Source organism: Gorilla gorilla, chromosome 11 (assembly GCF_029281585.2).
Source record: "Gorilla gorilla gorilla isolate KB3781 chromosome 11, NHGRI_mGorGor1-v2.1_pri, whole genome shotgun sequence".
In the NCBI taxonomy this organism is placed as follows: Eukaryota; Metazoa; Chordata; class Mammalia; order Primates; family Hominidae; genus Gorilla; species Gorilla gorilla.
The window spans coordinates 125,537,628-125,560,442 of record NC_073235.2 but is presented as its reverse complement, the minus strand read 5'-3'; the positions used below and the strand labels follow the sequence as shown (position 1 = coordinate 125,560,442).

The 22,815-nt window shown below is 41.2% G+C and overlaps 1 protein-coding gene across 10 annotated transcripts in view; it reads right to left on the bottom strand.

Annotated features, from left to right (window-relative positions):
* Positions 1-20,949, bottom strand: part of ACSL3 (acyl-CoA synthetase long chain family member 3) — a 79,073-nt gene extending 58,124 nt beyond the window's left edge. For 3 of the 10 annotated variants that reach the window (XM_063695430.1, XM_055380560.2, XM_055380559.2), the window contains exon 1: positions 20,067-20,341. The gene's annotated coding sequence lies outside the window, so the exon portion shown is untranslated. Of the gene's footprint in view, positions 1-14,403; positions 14,522-20,066 lie in introns of all 10 variants that reach the window. The other 7 variants (XM_055380563.2, XM_055380561.2, XM_055380558.2 and 4 more) reach the window with 6 other exon arrangements.
* Between the last annotated feature and the right edge of the window lie 1,866 nt (positions 20,950-22,815).

The following is a 22,815-nucleotide window of genomic DNA, read 5'->3' as shown; positions in this document are numbered from 1 at the left end:
GTGTAAAATACACATGGGATTCCAAAGACCTAGTAGTAAAAAAAGAACGTAAAATAGTTAATTAATAAATTTTATATTGAACATATACACTGAAATAAGATTTTGGATATATTACATTAAACAAAATGTATTGAAATCAATTGCCTACTAGAAATGTAAAACTACATATATGGCTTACATTTACGGCTCTCAATGCATGTCTTCTGAACAGCACTGCACTTTAGCCAATGCAATGAAAAAATAAACGACAGTTATGAATACTGAAAAAGACAGAGTCATTATTGTGTGCAGATAAGTGCCTGTCTGACAAGAAAATCTGAAGGAATCATTTGAAAAATATCCAACCAGAGGGAGAATTCACAAAAATACTTCGATACCAAGTAAACAACAAAAATAGACAGTTTTTTTTTTTTTTTTTTTGGAGACAAGAGTCTCGCTCTGTCACCCAGGCTGGAGTGCAGTGGCGTGAACTCTGCTCACTGCAAGCTCCGCCTCCCGGGTTCACGCCATTCTCCTGTCTCAGCCTCCTGAGTAGCTGGGACTCCAGGCGCCCACCACCACGCCTGGCTAATTTTTTTTTTATTTTTAGTAGAGACAGGGTTTCACCGTGTTAGCCAGGATGGTCTTGATCTCCTGACCTCGTGATCCGCCCACCTCGGCCTCCCAAAGTGCTGGGATTACAGGCATGAGCCACCACGCCCGGCCAAAAATTGACAGTTTTTTTATATACTATTAATCACCAGTTAGAAATTGAAACGGAAATACAGTCACAATAGCAAACGCAAGTTTAAAATACTTCATGTAATATAACATTCATATTTACATATGGGTGTCTGTGTATGTAAAATGCTACTGATAAGACACACACAAAAAAACCCTGAATATATGAAAAGACAGACTTGCTCCTGAGTAGAAAGGATAAATGTAATTCTGCCAAAATTAACCCATAAACCAAATGCAATCCCAATGAAAATCCTACTAGGATTTTTCTTATGTGTTTGTTTTGTATGCTTATGTGATATATTAATTCTAACATTTATCTAGAAGAAAAAACTTTGAGAAACAGCATATTTAATGCATATTTGCCCTATTCCATATCAAAACATGAATTGTTTTAATACAGAATTTTAAAACCAGAAATAGTCATGGGACTTTTGTATATGGCAATAGCGACATCGCAAATCAGCAGGTAAAAACTTATTCAGTAAGTTGCACAGCATCAAAGAAAAATTTTAACTGAGGTAGTAGGTGAATTAAGTCCTGGAAAGATGAGAAGCAGATCCCTGAAGCAAACAACCAGCCTAGTAATACCTCTCTTCCACAGCTCCCATATTCCATAAATAGAAAAAAAAAAGGTTTATTATTGGTCTTTATTCTGATTCTGAAACAGTCTCCAGTGATGTCAACCCACAGTCCACACTGCCTGGCCTACGACTGCTGGGAAGGGAAGCACTGGCTCTGTTTCACATATGTGATACTGTTCTGTCCCCATCTCCAACACCGCAGACTACGGCAAATGTGTGCATCCACAGGTATCCAGCAGACCTGTGACCAGTGAAACCTGTATCAAAAACATGAATGTGTTGGTCCAATCATACTCTTCTGTCCAAAACTTGGAATGGGGTATGGAATTGGAGAGAGACAGAAGCAGCTAAGAGGACTGTCAAAATGAACTCATCTTCCAAGATGCAGGATGAGTATAATTACCCACAGACAAAGCTGAATAAATCCCTCCAGGCTCTTATTCCTCCTTCACTCCTGCCTAACAGGGAGGCATGGGTGAGCATACAGTGAGTAATCACAAATAGCCTGAGATCGCTGGAACACAGGAAATATATGGGGGGAGTTAGCAATGAAAATGTCGTAGATAGGATGAGATCGGTTTTCAAGTAAAGCATTTAACTAAATTTGTTTTTTATTTTATTTTATTTTTTTGAGACAGTCTCGCTCTGTCCCCCAGGCTGGAGTATAGTGGCACCATCTAGGCTCACTGCAATCTCCACCTCCTGGGTTCCAGCAATTCTCCTGCCTCAGCCTCCCACGTAGCTGGGATTACAAGCGCCCGCCACCACGCCCGGCTAATTTTGGTATTTTTTGTAGAGACAGGGTTTCACCCATGTTGACCAGGATGGTCTTGAACTCCTGACCTCAGGTGATCCACCCGCCTTGGCCTCCCAAAGTGCCGAAATTACAGGTGTGAGTCACCGTTCCCAGTCCTAAATGTGTGTTTTGTTTTTTTTGTTTTTTTTTTAAGAATGATTATTTGGGTCAACACAGAAAATAAACTGAAAGGGATTCCAGGTATGTGATTATTACCACAGCCCAAGTGATGAAGTGCAGAATTTAAGGCAGTAGACACAGAAGAAACAGGACCAACTGTAGAGGCTTCTCTGAGGTAAAATTAGTAGGACCTGTCAGGTAGGATGTATAGAGTAAGGGCTCTGAAAATTAAAGTCTACATTTCCAGAATGAAAGAATGGTGGCATGTAATGAGGAATACAAGAAGAACAGACACAAATATGAGCGCATGAATATAGGGCTGGATGTTAAGTTTGTGGGAAAGACCAGAAGAGAGATTCAGTATATTGTGAGAAATACAGGGCTGGGGCTCCAAACAGCTGAAGATGCAGAGGTCACAGTCACCACTAACTCTATTCATAGAACACAGAATTCCTCAGAAACAGTATATTCAATTGTAGGATAAAGGATTAAGGGCAGATGCCAGAAGAACCAACAAGAAAGGTAAAGGAACAGGAAACAGTGCCCTAGAAGCCAAAGACAAACACTTGTTGTCAGGAGTGTCAACAAGGCTGCAGAGAAGGCGACAAGCAGCAATGACATTAAAGTACAGCAAGCAGTGGGCCTGGCCTGAAACAATCCATCACTTTCCTGCCTTCATAATCACATAATTTTTTAAATTACATTAGCATATATTACTCAACCAGTTAGTACATATTTATCAACAGAAAAGCTATTCTTCAGGAATTCCTGAGCTTCCAGTAATAAGTATATACTGGTCATTCTGATGTGAGATTTTTGGCCTTCCAAAAATTTTCTGGTAATATATTCAAATCTTTCAACTCAATTTAATAAATGCTTACTCAATATCTCACGTCCATTACTGTGCTAGGTGGCACGGATGCAGAGACTGATTCATTCATTCAACAAATGTTGAGTATCTCCTATACGCTGGGCACTGGGTGTGCAGCAGTGAATAAAGCACAGTATCTTTCTTTCTAGTGGAAGAATAAATTAAACTTACTCTCCCTGAAGGAGCTCAAAAGAAACACATTATGTTCTTGACTTATCTAAGAAAGACAGCAAATATAATTATTTCATAAAGCTATTTGAAATTAATAACAAGAAACAAAAACTGTGATCACCTATAGTTAACATGCCTGTACTCTGCCATCATATAATACAAAGAAATTTTATTAACTTAAATACACAGCTCCCAATTATCTACGGGTAAATTATCTATGCATCAAGGGCAATTCCCAAATAGTGACTCACGATTCTGGGTAGTGTTCCATCCAAATTTCTAGCACGTAATCTAACACATGATGTAGTATATAATATATAGGCATTACATATGCCAGTTTTACACTATGTCCACCATTCTCCCCAGAAACATCAATGCAAAGAACAGAAACTGTTACATGCTTACAAAATCATTTCCGAACTAGGTATTTATAAAGGTATAAGTGTATATGTAGCTGTCACTGTAGTTAGTATCTAATAAAAACAACAAATGCCAATATAGATGTTTCTCACCAAAAAAGTAAATCTACGAATGTGCTATGCTTTTCATTCTCAATACCGAAGTTCAGATTTACATAAACAGGCCCTGAGTATTCAACCGATCCTGCCCTCATGGAACTTTCCATCTGGGCTATCATCTGCTCTACCTCTTCATTACAAGGAAAATCACAAAACTAACTTTTAAAAAACACCCTCTAAACAATCTAAGTACAAAACCATCTCTCAAGTACAAAACTCCAAAACTACTCTTACCATAACCAGTCCTATTCCACCAACTCTTTCACTTCAATCCTTTGACCTCATCCAGAACTCCAATCCTCTTGAGCTCTCCACCATCTTTCTCAATCTATCAGGCCTCCCCCGCCTGATCTGTACTGTTAATTGACTTATCCTGTAACACACCCTTTCAGTTCCCCAAGCATTCCCCATGTGTGTTCTTGTCCCATGCCTTTATGCTTGGTATGTCCCCTGGGTCCCATCTCCAATCCCCTCCTAACTCAGAAAAACTATGCTCTATCCAGAAGTAAAGGAATATAGATTTTGAATGAACTCTCTCCGTCTATTTTTACCTCCATCGTTTATCTCCCCTCCTCCATCAAGGCTGGGTTAGATGTCCTTCCGATGAGCTTCCAAAACACTTCAGGCATACCATTAACGTAACTTATTACAACTGTATTTTAACTTTGCTTTTCTGTCTCCCCACAACAGACTGTGAGCTTCTTGAAGCAAGGACTTTTTTTTTTCTCTGCTTTCCTAGAATCTAGCAGAGTATGTGATACATAGCGGGTATGAATAAATGTATACTTTTATAAATACTATTTTATATTCTATAATTTAAATAAGCATAAAGAAAATATTTTAAAGTCGTTAAGTAGGGCCAGGTATGGTTGCTCATGCCTGTAATCCCAACAGTTTGCGTGGCTGAGGCAGGAGGAATGCCTGAGTCCAGGCGTTCAAGACCAGCCTGGACAAAATAGATCTAGTGTCTACAAAAAAAAAGTTTTTAATTGGCTGGCCATGGTGGCACACGCCTGTAGTCCCAGCTACTTGGGAGGCTGAGGTGGGAGGATCACTTGAGCTGGGGAAGTTGAGGCTGCAGTGAGTCATGATTGTGCCATGGCACTTCAGCCTAGGACTGAGATTCTGTCTCAAAAAAAACAAAAAAACAAACAAACAAACAAAACCATAAAGCAATAACTAGCTCTTGCTCAAACATCTGTTGAGAAAAGCTATCCCACATGAGGGTAGGGAATGGGTACCAGAATCAAAGCTGCTCCTATGATTTACAAATCACACACTATTGCTCCTTCCCCTGCTTATTAATCCCAATACTTTTATACTGGTGAAACAGTCCAAACTCTAGCTCAAATGTCACCTCTTTTATGAAGTCTTCTAATATCTACTTGCAGTCCTCTAAGAACCCAAAACACTTTGAACATACATCTACATTGGCACTTTTAACTATGGATTGTATGTTTACTGTTTTACTATCTACTTCAATGAGGTAAACACTCTAATGATGCATCTTTGAAATATGAATCCCAAGAAACCTACAAAGTATTACCAAGTATATGTTCAATAAATTTTGATTTTATGAATAAAATTTTAAAACAGGGAAAAACAAAAAGAAACATCATCAAAAAAAAACCCCAGCAATAAGCTAAGGAATTATGTCTGTGCTTATGACACTGAACTGGACAACCCAAAAGGGGAGGGGAGGAGGGGTAGAAACTCTGGTCAATATCAGCTCATTCAACAACCAGTCAAGCAGCAATCACTAAGGCCATCTAGGTTCACAGATGTGATCATTTCTGCGCTATAACGTAATGCAATTAAAGAGGAAAGAAGCCTCACCAATAAGTCATCTTCCATATGCACTTCTTTCTAAAATTGCCATATGAAAGTTAATACCAATAAGGTCAAATTTACAGAAATTATTCCTATTCTTTTCCAGGAACCAAAAGGAATACAGAATGGGATATAAATCAATCAGTGAAAAGCCAAACCAATGAATTTTTTTATTTCATTGAATAAAAATCAAGATTTCAACTGGCACTATACAGATCAACTCATTATTATCCTGATCTGAATCATGACGAATAGATATGAGGTTCCTCCCTCCAACCCACCACTCCAAAGGTTTTTACTCAAAAACAAAAATCCCATTCCTTCCGTCCCCAATCTTCTTGATTTTATCAGTGATAAGATCAGTGATAAAGTTTCATCAGTGATAAAAACTTTGAGAGACACTGTATTATATGAGCTAATCCTCAGAGAGCTGGAAGGAGACATTTTTAAAGTAACAATAAAAATAGGTACATTTACTGAGCATTTAATACGTGCCAGGCACTGTTCTGATCACTTTGTATATATTATCTTTAACATTAGCAGGTTATACATAATGCAAAAAAAAGTAAATCAAAAGCTAAATTTTTACAATTATTCCTAACTTCACCTCTCCATTCAAATTTTCACATAAATGAAGATTTTTAATTCTTCAATTCTATTTTTACTTTTAGATCTCTTTTTTTGTTGGTAGAGACAGGTTATCACTATGTTGCCCAGGCTGTCTCAAAACTCCTGGCCTCAAGCAATCCTCCCATCTCTGCCTCCTGAGTACTGGGATTACAATAGTGAGCCAATGTAATTTAAAAACTGTAAATCTATAAAATTTCTATTCTCCAAATCCTTCAGCAGGATATATCCAACAAGCAAAATTATTGCTTTTTATTTAAATCAGGTCTAGATTAAGACTGGTTTAACTAAAATAAATACTCGGGTTGCTAATTTTTTTTTTTTTTCCAGACAGGGTCTCTTGCTCTGTCGCAGGTTGGAGTGCAGCGGCTTGATCACAGTTTTCACTGCGGCCTTGAACTCCCAGGCTCAAATAATCCTCCCAAGCAGCTGGAACCACAGCACCCAACTCAGTTAGTATTTTTTATTATTTTTAAAGAGACCAAGTCTCCCTATACTGCCCAGGCTGGTCTCAAACTCCTGGGTGCAAGCGATCCTTCCTCCTCAGCCTCCCGAAGTCCTGGGATTATAGACGTTAGCCACTGCGCCCAGCCAAGAAATTTTTTTTAATTATACAAAATATTATTCATATGAAACAACATCTCTCTTCTGGTTTTCAATATATAAATGCAAGTACAAGGCCAGGCGCAGTGGCTCACGCCTGTAATCCCAGCACTTTGTGGCTCATGCCTGTAATCCCAGCACCTTGGGAGACCGAGGCAGACGGATCACCTGAGGTCAGAAATTCAAGACCAGTCTGGCCAACATAGTGAAGCCTGGTCTCTACTAAAAATACAAAAAAATGAGCCGGGTGTGGTGGCACGCACCTGTAATCCCAGCTACTCGGGAGGCTGAGGCATTGAGAATCACTTGAATCCGCGAGATGAGGTTGCAGTGAGCCAAGATCACATCACTGCACTCCAGCCTGGGTGACAGAGAGACTCCGTCTCAAAAAAAAATAAAAATAAAAAAATAAATCCAAGTACAGGTGCAATGGAAAGACACACTCAAACTAAAGGGCACAGATATAAGTACAACCTCTCTGGGAAGCAATTGTAATTTTTATTAAGAGCCTTTAAATTTTTCATACCTTTTGACCAAACAATTCCACTTCTGTGAATATTTAATGAAGAAAAACAAATTTACTTGAGAATTTCCATTTGCTATTTATAATAATGGGTAATGAAAATATGCAAATCTAATAATTGGGAAATGGTAAAGTACATTATGTACATATAGTAGATTATTATACAACCACTAAAAATATTTTCAAAAACATTCAATAACATGGGAATTGCTCATATGATAAATGAGAAGTAGGTTAAATATTTACACACAATATATTTCCACTTTTGTTAACATACACACAAACAGGTATCAGGACCGAAAGCACCTCAGCACTGGCTATATCTAGAATGTAGAATTTATGCTTTTACGTATTTTCCAAACTTTCTCATCAAACACACATTCTTAGAAGAAAAACTTAAAGCAAATATATAAATTCATTATAATTTCTACAAATTTATATAGCAACAGTATTGACATGCCTGAAACACTAGGTCAATTTATGATCTTTTAAACAAGAAATTGAATAGTAAACTTAGAGAAGACACTAAAAATATTTCTGTTCAAAACATACAACTCTATGGAATTATGAAATAATATCCAATCTAGCTGAAAAGTTTCCCATTGGCCTTAACAGGCGAACAATACCAAAATCAACATAATATATGATCAGGTATATTGCTATATATATTTATAGATGTTTTAATACTGCTGAAGATAATTTTGGTAAACTGTAACATTGCTAATCATAAAATTCAAATCATAAAAAGTTAACTGTTTGCAAATTTTGTAATAATAAAATTTAAACTTTTTGTAGTAACTGAGGACCAAAGAAGCATACTGACTTGATACAGATATTGCTAACTAGTTGGCACAGTCAAGCCTCCAAGTTCCCTAATCTTCCCAGTCTACTCTCAATGGATGTAACTTTGCAAATTTTGTAATAATAAAATTTAAACTTTTTGTAGTAACTGAGGACCAAAGAAGCATACTGACTTGATACAGATATTGCTAACTAGTTGGCACAGTCAAGCCTCCAAGTTCCCTAATCTTCCCAGTCTACTCTCAATGGATGGCTTGTAAGAGACGGCTTTATTTTTACTCCTGTCTCATGCATGCTGTGGCCCATTTATTTTTTGCATCCAGCTTCATCTCAGAGGACCTCTGCACAAACTCCTGCCCTTCTTGTGGATTTTCCCCAAAGCCAAGTCACCATCCCACCCCACCCCACATTGCTTCAAGCCTCTGCCTAGAAGGCGGCCCAGTTGCCCCACCACCACACCGCCCCACTGCCCCACCACCATCCCCCTTCTCCTAGATCAGTTGGATGCCACTTCCTCAGAGAGGCCTCTCAAGACAGCCTACTCTGGTTCCCCACCCTTGGCATCCCACAACTTTGCCTTCACAGGACCTACTGCAACTGTAATTAAATAATTACTGTGGAACTGCTTAATGTTCATCTTCCCACTCTATGCACCAGGGAAGGGCCATATTTGTCTTATCCATCATTCTATCCTTGGTGTCCACTAGCGAAGTACCTGGTGGGAGCATCCATCACATGGATAGACGAACAGATGGATGGATGACAGATGTTAATAATAATAATTTATTTAAATTTTCCTAAGATACTTTTACTTTCTTTCTATAAAAAATATGTAACTGTCGGCCGGGCGCACCTGTAATCCCAGCAGTTTGGAAGACCGAGGCAGGAGGATCACCTGAGGTCAGGAGTTCAAGACCAGCCTGGCCAACATGGTAAAACCCTGTCTCTACTAAAAATACAAAAAATTAGCCAGGCGTGGTGGTGGGCACCTGTAATCCCAGCTACTCGAGAGGCTGAGGCAGGAGAATCACTTGAACCCAGGAGACGGAGATTGCAGTGAGCCAAGATCGTGCCACTGCACTCCAGCCTGAGCAACAAGAGTGAAACTCCATCTCAAAAAAAAACAAAAAATTAATTGTCTTAGTACTATTATCTATTTTATAACCTTAGGCACACCTGTATTCTAAATTGTGAACTTTTCCCTGTTGAGCATTTGCCCTACTTAAGTTTCTCCCTAGAATTATACATCTTTTTTATGGTGACTATTATGTTCACCAAAAACAAGGGAGTCGGGGGTTGGGGGGAATGCCACAAGAGCAGTAATGCCACAGATAAAGCAGAGAAGCAAAAATAATAATAATAACATTCACATCTGTTGTCCCAAAGCAACAAGGCTCCTATCATTAGAAAACTAATTCAAGCCTTAAAAATTAACAGAATGAGAATAGGCTGTTAGTAACCCCACAACCCCTCACCCACTAGACCTGCTCTCCCACTCCATCTTGGCCACCAACTCCCTTGTGGCTTCTCTTGTCCCCTGAAAGCCTAGTCCCAGGAACCAATGTTTCTGTGACAACCATGTCCTTCCTGGAGGACTCCCGAGCACTTGCTATCCTAGAGCTCTAAAACACAACAGCTCCCTGCAGATTCACTGCATTTTCTTCACTCCTACTCCCAAGGCTGCCAGCTGGAGAGTTACACAGCCAGGACCAATGCCACATGTTTGTGAGACCCAGCCTTAGCTGAGGCCTCCCTAGACAATGCCTACTGGGCCCCCAGTGATAAGCACTTTACACATCTTTCACTGACTTCTCACCTCGTTCTATAAACATCTAAGCCCAGAACTTTGTTCACTCTCCGCCACTCACCATCGCCTACCCAGATGACCCCTCATCTGGCTTTCTTTGAGTAGATCCCAGCTATCCCACTTCGCATTTTTAAAAATAAATTTTTTTAACTGAATTCTCCTTTCCACATCTTCTACTGTCACTCTGCTTTTCACCTTTCCCAACTCAAATGGAAAGCTGAATCTTCCCATTTCTAGAACTTACTCAAAACTTAAAAAGCATTTGGTAATATTCCCTTCCCTTGCCCTGCAAAGATCCAGTCAGTTGCCAAGTCCTGATGGTTCTGCTTCCTCTGTCATCCCCTGCCTCCTGCCCTCTCTCATGTGTTACTTTATCAGTTCAGGTCCTTACTCCTGTCGCCTGGCAGAATTCAACTGTATCCTTAACTATTCCTCTGTCTCTAGTCCCCTCTCCCCCTCCTCCATCAATGCATCCTTCATCCATGTTGCCAGTGTGACATTGCCACTCCCTTATAACCCGTATTTCACATCAATCCTCTCTTCAAGAATCTCAATTCCCTCCTCATTGTCCAAAACAGGAAAAAAAAGAAGGAATAAAAAAACAATTCCAAACTCGTTTGCCAAGTACTTAAGACTCTCCACAACTTGAAGTCAGCTTACTCTTCAACTCTCACCTTCCAACTCTCCACTTCACACACTACAAACAAATCAATTCCATCCACTTCTTTGTCTCCCTTACCTGTCTTCTCTGCCTTTGCTCATTTTGCCCTGTTAGCTCTACCTGGAATGTCCTTTATTCTTCTGCATACATTCAAAGCCTGGTTATCTCTTAGCATCTAAATTGATTAGGCATTCTCTGATACCCAAACCTCCACTGGCCCTAGCCCCAGCCTGAACTTCTCTACCCATCCGCTGACCCCTTAGGGCACTCTCTTATGGCACTCATTTTCTTTTGCAATTATTTGTTAAACAATTGTACATCTCAATATAGAATGCAGAGAAACAGTTCTGCCTCATCTTTCACTCCATCTATTTACTGTCCACTGCCTCTGAGATGGTTTCCATGAGAATCTTGCTTATTGAGATGTCAAAAGAGGAAGACACTCATGCAAACACCCCATTAAATTCCAGGTAGTAAACACATCAATGAATACATGGGGAAATGCACAAAGCTAACTGATAAAGTCAAAGACACCTAAGAAATAAATATGGCACAGGTAACAAAAATCCTAAGTCAAGTAAAGGAGGGGGAAAAGGAGGTAAAAAGAACAGTGATGAAGCAGATCCCTCTCCACCCCCCAAAAGCAAGAAAGGATTACAGACCAAAAAAAAAAAAACCCAGAAGTCCAGTCAGACTAAATGGCACAGACAATGCCACACCACCAGTCTCAACGGCAGGGTTACAAACAACTCGGGCCAGACCTTCAAAGCTCCTCCTGCAACAACTCAGAGCCACTCAATTCTCTTCATTTGCTAGCTGCTAGTTCTCCCTTTCTATTCCTAGAAGGTTTAATTCATTCAACAACTACTTTCAGAGTTTAATCAATAAATAAAGAGGTTATGCTAGGTCTTAATTGTTTTTGTCCTCCAAGTCCATGTTCCTTTCTTCCCCATGGGATGTGATTTATCCTCACAGCTTCCTGAGTCCTCCCAAGCAGTTGATGGCTCAGTTTTATTTGCCAATCTTCCAAACCCCACTGCCCCCTGGACATCCTATGTGAATACCTTCCTCACAAATCTTTCTTCAAATCTAACATTAGTCTCATTTTGCTCAGCTGACCACTCCCTGGCTACTCTGGCAAAACATGACCTCTCTGTCCTTTATACTGCTCATTTAACATTTACAACATCTCCTCTGTAACTTCGTATGGCCTAAAACCTCTTGTCCTTACAGAATTAACATTTCCTATTCTCCTTTAAATAATGTGTATCTTTATTAATATAATGGGTTCACTCACACACTGGTTCAGAATGTCTTGTTACCATTTACCAAAAAACTACTTGTGAAGGGCAGAGAAGGGACAAAGAGGAAGAAAGAATATACATAGGGAAAACAGAAAAAAAGGAAGTTACAAGAGAAGACGGGGAGCCAGAGAGATGAAGGAAGCAACTAACATAAGTCATGATAACCTTGTGAGGTAAGAATTGAAATCTTTATGTTACAGAAATTGAAATGGAAGGCTGAGAAAGGTTAAGTCACTCGCTCAAATTTACCTATCAAGCTTTACATACACGGATGGCAATGGTTCCTTCTCCACTGAACAACACAAGGTTGATGACATAGGATAATATACTTAGAAACACCATCTGAATCATTATCAGGGTCATATTACAAAAGGTATTTAAAACTAACAAGAGTAGACCCTTGGTAATTATCTAAGAATTTCACCATGTCAACTCACTTTCAATGTGCTTTATACGTATTTCAAAAAAATTGAAACACGATAAATCCTATTTTTCTTTTTTTTGAGACAGCGTCTCCCTCTCTTGCCCAGGCTGGAGTGCAATGGCATGATCTTGGCTCACTGCAACCTCCACTTCCCAGGTTCAAGCAATTCTCCTGTCTCAGCCTCCCAAGTAGCTGGGATTACAGGCACCCGCTACCACACCCAGCTAATTTGTATTTTTAGTAGAGACAGGATTTTGCCACATTGGCCAGGCTGGACTCAAACTCCTGACCTCAGGTGATCCGCCCTCCTCGGCCTCCCAGAGTGCTGGGATTAAAGGCATAAACCACCATGCCCAACCAAATCCTAAATTATTGATATTAAAATATAACAATCTAGTTAATGTACCTCAACTTATGGTTTGCTACAGTTTACAGTATCTCTTCCCAATCTCCACTAACAGTTATAAAACATCACACATTTCCTTGAGGCATAGATGTCTGTTAAAATGCTGCTTCAAAAAAGAAGGCAACACCACAAACTGAGTAGGCTTAGAAAATACTGCATACTCTAATAAGAAATAAAACTAATAAAAATAGCTAATATGTATTGAGTAATGACTATGCCAGACACTCACCTCATTTGAATCTCACAACAATCTATGGGTAGATTTCTATTATCTCCATTTTACAGATGAAGAAATTGAGACATAGAAATTAAATACGCTGCCCAAAGACACACAGCTAAAAAGTAGAGCCCGGATTCCAATCCAAGCAATCTTAACTCTGAGCTCATGTTCCTACCCACCAAACTGCAATGAAAAAAGTGCACTACATTTAGAGGAAAATATTTAAAGGAAACAAACACTAAAATACAGAATTAGCTAAATCAAACGTACATCAGCACAGAAGCGTTTCCCAAGAGAAAGGGTACACGTGAATTATCCCTACAGTCATGCACAGAATTACAAGTAAAATAATATATATCTGTAAAATATGTTCAAGATATTTCTATATTTTAAGATATTTTTATTTTAAAAAAAAAGCAAAGAAAGTTAACTAAAGTAAAGATTACTAAAAAGAGCCTTAGAGGAAAAGTGCCCATTACAGTTTTGTACTGTTAAGTATAATGGACAAAGAATGGTACCTTAGCTCAAATAATGAAACGATTAGAGGAAGGCCAAGACAAAAATGTGAAGAACAGAGAAAAAGGAGCACAGGTTAACTACAGTGTCAAAAATTAAAACAAAGACTTGTGTTCAATAATACTTAACGGTAATAATGTTGGTAATAACAAAAAAAATGGAAACAGCCTAAAAGTCTATCAAGAGAGCAAAGGGGAAATAAATATGGTATAGACCTAAAATGTACTAACTTGTCACAGTAAAAATAAATGACCTAAATCTACATGAACCCACACTGATGAACTGAGTTGAAACTCAATTCATGAAACCACACTGATAAGTGATTTTGAGTGGGGGTAAAATAAACAGTATGCTGAACAAGAATATATGCAGTACCATCCATATAAAGTTTAGGAATACACAAAACACTACTATACACTGTCTAAGGAAACACACGTGTAATAAAGCTGTACAGAAATACATAGGAATAATAAACACCAAATTCAGAGCAGTGGTTAGCTGTAAGATTTGGGGGAAAGGAGTGGGTTTCTTTAAGTGGATTAAATTTTATCAAATATTTTTCAAACATACAGAAAGTGTGTCAATATTTTAGTTAAAAGACAGGAAAAGAAAATGGAATTAGCAGACTATGGGATCCCAAATTCCTTTATATTCCAATCTAAAAAGTCAATAACAATTCCTGTGAAGGAAGGTTAAAGGGGAAAGCATCCTGAGGAATTATGTTCAAGTCCAAAAAGAAAATTCTAGGCCGGGCATGGTGGTTCACATCTGCAATCCCAGTACTTTGGGAGGCTGAGATGGGCAGATCACGAGGTCAGGAGTTAGAGACCAGCCTGGCCAACATGGTGAAACCCCATCTCTACCAAAAATACAAAAATTAGCCGAGTGTGGTGGCAGGTACCTGTAATTCCAGCTACTCGGGAGGCTGCGGCAGGAGAATTGCTTGAACCCGGGAGGCGGAGGTTGCAGTGAGCAGAGATCACGCCACTGCACTCCAGCATAGGTGACAGAGCAAGATTCTGTCTCAAAAAAAGAAAAAAAAAGAAAATTCTAGTTAAATTCTCTCAATTTCCTTATGATTTCAGTTTTATTTGGGGCAGCAACTTTGTGTAATTAAAACAGACATAAAACTGCCCCTAAATGTCATCACAGCTCCTTTCCCTATACAATCATGCCTTCAAAGGTTAATAAGAACTTCAAACTGTCACTCCAGAGAGGAGATGCAGCGCCCAGGTTAAGAACAGGGACTCTGGAACCAAAGTGCCTGGGATGAAATCCAGCACACATTTAGCACACAATCGTGCAAGTCACTTAAATTGCTCTGTGCTTCAGTTTCCTCAGCTGTAAAAATTAGAATGATAAAAGAACCTATTTTGCAGTCGGGGCGCAGTGGCTCACACCAGTAATCCCAGCACTTTGGGAGGGCGAGGCGGGCGGATCACAAGGTCAGAAGATCGAGACCATCCTGGCTAACATGGTGAAACCCCATCTCTACTAAAAATACAAAAAATTAGCCAGGCATGGTGGCGGGCATCTGTAGTCCCAGCTACTCAGGAGGCTGAGGCAGGAGAATGGCGTGAACCCAGGAAGCGGAGCTTACAGTGAGCCGAGATCGTGCCACTGCACTCCAGCCAGGGGGACAGAGCGAGACTCCGTCTCAAAAAAAAAAAAAAAAAAGTACCTATTTTGCAAGGCTGAGATAAAAATTAGAACAGCATTTGGCCACAGTATACTATAAAGGTGTTGGCTATTATCCTTATTCCAAAGACCATTCATTTAGAAAAACAAAAACTAGGCTTTGTATCCAAATAATATAATTAAGTTCAGTTACTTTCTGCATCAAATAGGAGCAGAAAAGTTGACCATGACAGGACAGGGGAAAATGTGCAGCTTTTCACAGCTACAGCAATCAACGTGAGGATAGTAAGATAAGCAATTTTTAATTTTTCTAACAATATTCTTTGGTAGCGTTATAACATCTCCAATGCGTACACATCTGTGTATATATATACACACACACACACACACACAGAGGATCCAAAATCAAGGTAAAACATTCTATTTCCTGGCTCCCTGTTGACCTGGGAAAACTCCAGTTCATCTTGGAAAACCTAGTTCAGCTATCATCTCCACTGAGAAGTCTCCCCTTTTCCTTCCCTACTCTGTGCCTGCTCTGCACTTTTTCTCTATTTCCTAGCAGATTCCACTGCTGCACTGATTATACCATCCTGTAATATATTTGCTCATATATCTTCTTCTCTTGCACCATGCTGTAATTTGTTCATACACCTCTTTCCTGTGGTGAACTGTGAGCTCCTTAAGAGCAGGAACTCGCCCAATCATTTCCAAATTCCGAGTACCTTGCAAAACAGACACTAAGTAAATACATGAATGAATGAATCCTTAATAACAAATACCTTCACAAACAAGCAGAAAGCTGTATTTGGAGGCCACTTATCCAAAAGGTTGGTTATTTAAGTATCTTCAATTCTAAACAAAAATTAGCAGATCAGTTGAAACTACTGAATCATCCAATTCTTTATCCTTCAAAATGGGAAACATCAAAAATACGTTAAGTAAACATATTCCAATAATAACAGAAGCTAAACTTTAAATTAAAAGAATTAAGGCACCTATGATGTTAGGAAAACAGAAACTGTCTGAAAGCTTTTTTCTAATGAAACCAAAAATAAACATGTAAGGAAGGCATCACAGGATTTAACATTTACAATGTCTCCTTTTTCAGAAAATAAATAAATTACAATCAAAAGTCAGATGAAAATATATACTCTATTGAGGGATGAAATTAAGACTGAGCCACATTTTAAATCAATCACACAATGCTCTTGCGACAAAGTTTTCTAAAAGACTGTCATGAGTCAACTAAAATTGGGCTAATTTTTAGAAATTTAACAGTTCTTGACATTTTTGGCATTTGCTTAGGACTCCATAAGTTACAGGCCTGTATTCTGTTACTGTGGAAGGTGTCCCCTCCTCCCAGCAAAGACACAGGCCTCAGTTGTACTTTGGGTCCCATCCCAACGCCATCCTTTTAGGAACTCTGCACAAACCCTTTTCTAGTCTATATTCAACCACTCCCTCTCCACTGAGCCTTCCCATCAGCATTTAAACATGCTGAAATCAAACCTATTGGAAACAGTTTCTGTCTCTGTTTTCCTCACCTCCCATTGCTCCCCATCCCACCCCTACCTGCAGATCAGCATCTCTTTTAAAGGTCACCAGTGACCTCCATGTTGCTAAATCCAATGATGGTTCTCAATTCTTCTCTCATAGGAGCATTCCACAGTACTGACTCATCGCCTTGCAGGAACATCTGTTTCTGGCTGTCCTCTGACCTTCCTGGCCACTCTTGTCTCATTGGCAAGCTCAACCTCCTCTGCCCAGCTCCATCCCAGGCCGCCTCCTCTTCTTATTCTATAGCCTCCCCACAGGCAATCTCACCCATACCCATGGTTTGAGCTCTTGCCTCTACATGGAGGGCTTCAAAACGGTAAATGGCCACCCCAATTCTGAGCACAGAACAGTACCTCAATAAAGGCCTCAAAGGCAGCTCCAACTGAACACTTCCAAAACTAAAGTCATGCTCTTCCCATATCCAGAACCTAGTTCTCTACCAGTAAGCCCCAGCTCAGTGAATAGCACACATACCTCTTTAGTTGCATAGGTCTGAAACCTAGTATCACTTAGCACCTCTTTCTCCCACTCCATTTACTATTTATCACCATATCCTGACAATTTTTTATCTCCATTTTCTCAGTATTTCTGTTTATCATATATGGCTCTTAAAAGGATCAAATGAGCCAACATATGCTAGCACTTTGAAAAAAAAACAACCTTAAATTTGAGTATTAGTATACATTAACTGAAATCTCTTTGAAAGCAGGAACTTTGGCAAGTTCATCTTTTTTATTTATTCCACATGGTACCCATAGGACGGTGTTTTGCATGCAGATGGCCATTAAGTAAGTATACTGCAATGTATTATTTGTATTGGCTTCATACATGTTCAACTGAGACATTTATATATTTTTAACAATCTATATTTCCCACTCCAGCCATCAAAAAATGATCTCCTAAGATGATGAGATTTTTAAGTTAAATGACCCTGTGAAGCGTATGCTACAATGGATACTTTTGAGTAATTATGATGCTCCTTGTTTTAAAAGCCTATCACCCTTGGCCTAGCTTTCCTAAAAAAAATCTAAATCCAATATTCAAGCCCAAATCTCACATAAAAGAGTCTTACTCCCCCTTACAGTTCATCTTGAGTGGGAGAAAGTATTAGAGGACTATTTAAGCTTTAAGTACCCTGAAGGCAGACAGAATGACAACTTGTAAAGTTGCCTATCTCATTTTCGTATCTTGCAATGAGAGCCGGGATGACATTCTGAGTATGAAAGACACTGTGCAATGAAAAGAATTATTGTTGCTGACAACTTCCCAAACTCTTGCATTATGTACATAATTGCAGGCTCAGATTTCAAGACTGTCCTCTAGCAAAATCTCACCACATCAACTCAAAAAACAGCTCCCTAGACTAGATTTCCATCTACATCACAATCTTGCTCATAATCCTCATTCACACAATACTTTTCCTTCATCGTACCTATCAAACTTGCAACCACCTATCCGTTTGTATGACCATTTGCTTCTTGTCTATTTTTCCCCGTATTCACTGCTGTATTCCCAGCACCTAATAAGGTGCCTGACATATCACAAAAATTAAATGGCTCTAGGTGAGTCAATTAATCAAATGAGGAATGAAACTGGAACCAAACAGCAGGGAAACACATAAGCAAATGAAACAGACCTCGAGACTTTAAGATCTGACTCTCACCCCAAACCAGACAGAGGATGATTTTCCCCTTATAATTTGTGCGTCCTTCATTTCTCCCATTCTTCCTTTCTTCCTTCAAGGAGAACATTTTAGACCATCAGAATATGTAAGCTTTAAGTCACTGAGTCTAAAGCCTTACAAATTCAGTAACTGAGATCCAAAGATACGAGGTGACTTGTCACCTTGACCCTTAGGTCCAATGGACCACTCTGCCCCACACCCAATGTCATCCTACAAAACCAATACTTTTTATACAAAAGAGAAACCAGGAAAAGTCTAGAGAGAAAACGCATGCGACAATTATAAGAGAAGGCTTACTCATCCCCAAGTGTGAGGAACTGCCCAGAAAAATGCCAGAAAACAAAATCAAGTCTGTGCAAAAGATTCCCATGTCACACCACCTGTCCCCTATAATACCTTTCTAATACACTTTCAGGAGCAACTCATCAGCACCCTTAACTCTCAGAACTAATTTGGGGAAACAAAATAGGTTGACGATCATGAAAGAAGGTATCATCAAACTACAACTCTCCTGGCCACCCAGACTAAAATCCACTGTGGAAACTATTCAGCCAGCCACCAAGGAGAGGCAGCAAAATATAGTGCTTAGATTTCAGAGCTCTGGATTTACACAGGCCTGTCTGAATCCCAGCTTCTTACTAGCTGAGATCTGAGGCAAGCTAATTCGTCCAATCTGCAGTTTCTCCCGCTGTAAAATGGGAATAACCCCCACCCCAGAGGACTGTTAACAATGTGAAGACACTGTACATAAAGCTCTCCGAACAGTGCGTGGCATGTAATAAAAGCTCAATAAATGTCAGCTATTTGTCATTCTTTTCAGCTATAATTTCGTTCACAAAGCCTACTGCCTTTCTAGCTTCCATATAATTTTAAAGACATTCCTCCAGCCTTTTCATTTTCGAGGGGTCTTTTATACAACAGCTTAGAGCACACTTTCTAGTATCAGACTTCCTGCGAAAACCATTTGAAAACCTGTGCCTCGGGCTCCTCATCTGTGAAACGAGCCTGATAACACCTACCCCACAGGACTGCTGGTAGTAAGCAGTCCCCGAGTTACCCAACCTATCAACCGTATATGATTAAAACGCACTTGGGGAAAAGCAAAGCTGCAACTCTCAAACCCCAAACGTCAGTCTTAATCCCAGTCCCACCACCACGATAGTGCCCAGAACCAATCACCAAGGTCGACCCACCTCACGCACCCAGTTTCTTCTCACCCCACGCAGCAACAGCCCCTCCCGCCCCGCCAAAAAGGGTTTTCCGAAATCGCAGGGCTGAGTCTCCTTCCACCGACACCGCACTGCTGGGGCCGCGGCAGAGCCCCCTTAATTCAAGGGGCTGGCCTCCCCACCCCGCCCCACAGCGCCGGGAGGCACGCAGTGCATCCTCCCTGCCTGGTCAGCGCCGCCCCACGCCGTTCGCGCTGCAGCTCCCGGCTCGCGTGGGCTCAGGGCCGAGGCCCCACGTCAGCCGCTTCCCGGACCCCAGCGGGCCGCCTCCCACCCTGCGCGCCGCTGCTCCTGGTGCCGCGGGCCGCCCGCGCGCACACCCAGCGGTCAGGTGCGGCGCCGACGACAGGGTCCCGGGCCCCGAGGCTGGGGCGCCCCTCGGGCCCAGCCGAACCGCACGCGGAGGCCGCGCCGCCAACCGGCTCCCGCCGCTCCCACAACTCGCGCCGCACTCACCGCTACGCCGGAGTCCGGGTTCCTCCGGCCTCGGGCCCGCGCAGGCCTGGCTGAGCCCCAGAGCGTTCACGCCTCGCGCCGCCGCCCGGGGATCCTGGCGCAGCTGTCGGGGCCGCAATGCGAGGGGACAAACGTCTGCGACCCCGTCCAACGCCTCCTCGTCCCGGCCCCGGCCGCGTCGACAACTGCAGTGTCGCAGCCCGGCGCCGCCACAGCAGCGTCTGTTGAGCGGAACCGCCTGGGACGCTCACCCCCGGCCGGCACTCGTTGCATATGCAGAGAGGCTGCCGCCCATTGGCCCGCGAGCGGTGGCGCGTGCGGGGCTGGGCCTATCGAATTCGGGCCGGGGAGCGCGGCGCTGGCGGCCCGGGGCGGGGCGAGGTTACTACGGGTCATTCCGCGGAGCCGCCGCGGACCGGACCTGGCTGCCGTCTGCGCGGGGCGGGGGCGGGAACGGGGTCGACCAGGAGGGACGGACCGCGGGTGGGGGAGGGGAGCGGGGATCTGCGGCAGCGACGTGGGAGGAGAGGCTAGCCCAATAGGGTCTGCAGGAGCTCCGTCCCTCCAGGAAAAAACACCCCCCCACCAAAAAAAAAAAAATTACAGACGCACAATTATTGCTGTAATGTATAAATTTCAATATAAATTATGAAATAGTATGCATATCCTTTTTCGTTTTTAACTGGATTAGTTATCCCGTTCTTGCAGAAATTGCTGTCAAATCCTGCCAAATAAAATGGCTTTTGGAACTGCCTGGGGCAAGAAGAGCCTCAAAAACTCAAAGCTTATCCATTATCATTTCTCTTGTTTTGGCCTCACTTGACCTAGCATATAACCCGTTTTCCTCTAAATGCACTCACCATGCAAATTTGCTATTTCTTTTCAAAAAATAAAGTTTACTCCAAATTATTGTTTTTGAACGTTCTTAGGAATCCACAGTGGTTCTGTATTTTAAGGAGTTTGCCATTGTTTCTCGTTTTAGACACTAAACAAGGATAAGAAAGCAAGCATCCAGTGCAGGTAGTACAACTACATGTACTATAAGAGAGAAGATTTTCACTCATCCAGTACCAGTAGGATTGGTCTCTTTTTTTTAACCCAACATATTGTTTAGTTTGCCTGTGAACTTTTCCTTAAGTAGGTGAAAGGTTGCCTTCCTGAGCCAGCCTCAGGCTAAAGCAGGCCTCATTTCCCAAGAGAATCAAAATCAGGAAGCCGCCAGAACTTGAACTAGGTGGAGCGATGATGCACCAAGCAAAGAGAGCTCACTCACCGTGGGCCCAGGGCCAATTGAGAACCTAAAGGGATGGATACCTGACTCAGGCAAACTGTTCTCCCACTTCAAAATATGGCAGTTCAGTTGCTCATTAATCTGTTGAAATCTTGTCAAAGGATACATCCTGAAGATAAATGGAATGCAGAATTTCTTATCTGAAAAGACATTCGCAGCTCTGCAGAGAGAAGCAGGCTTTAGAAGTAGTACTTCTAGAACCATGAAATCCTCTGGAAAATACTGGTTTTCTTCCGAGAGAAGAAAACTAATATTGCACCTTTTTATCTATCCATAAGCCTAAAACAGACTAGAAAAATTCCAACAATATCTTTCTTCATTATCTTTATATTATGGAATATATATTATGGATATGGACTTATATTTAAAAGAAAATAGTCCTGGGAATTAAAATTCTAAATTCTCATCTTGTTTGCTGTTTAACGCTTAAGCTAAGTAGAAATACATAGAGATACTTCAGAGATATTGCGGGTTTGGTTCCAGACCACTGACACTTAAAGGGAATATCAAAATTAAGTGAGTCACATGAATTGTTTGGTTTCCCAGTAAATATAAAAGTTATGTTCGCCGGGCGCGGTGGCTCACGCCTGTAATCCCAGCACTTTAGGAAGCCAAGGCAGGCGGATCACCTGAGGTCAGGAGTTCGAGACCAGCCTGACCAATATGATGAAACCCTGTCTCTACTAAAAATACAAAAATTAGCCAGGCATGGTGGCATGCGCCTGTAATCCCAACTACTCCGGAGGCTGAGACAGGAGATCGCTTGAACCTGGGAGGCGAAGGTTGCAGTGAGCCGAGATCGTGCCATTGCACTCCAGCCTGGGCAACAAGAGTGAACTGCATCTCAAAAAAAAAAAAAAAAAGTTATGTTCATACTATAAAGCGTGCAATAGCATTATATTTAACAAAACAATGTACATATCTTAATTTAAAAATACTTTATTGCAAAAAAAATTCTGGCGATCACCTGAGTCTTCAGCAAGTTGTAATCTTTTTTGCTGGAGGAGGGTCTCACCTCAGGGTTGATGGCTGCTAACTGATCAAGGTGATGGTTGCTGAAGGTGGGGATGGCTGTAACAATTCCTTAAAATAGACAACAATGAAGTTTGCACCATAGGTTGACTCTTCCTTTCACAATTTCTCTGTAGCATGCAATGCTGCTTCATAGTATTTTACCCACTGTTAAACTTCTTTCAGAATTGGAGTCAATTATCTCAAATCGCCGAGTGCGATGGCTCAAGCCTGTAATCCCAGCACTTTGGGAGGCCAAGGCAGGCAGATCACGAGGTCAGGAGTTCGAGACCAGCCTCGCCAACATAGTGAAACCCCGTCTCTACTAAAACTACAAAAATTAGTTGGGCATGGTGGCACGCACCTGGAGTCCCAGCTACTCAGGAGGCTGAGGCAGAATCGCTTGAATGTGGGAGGCAGAGGTTGTAGTGAGCTGAGATCGCGCCA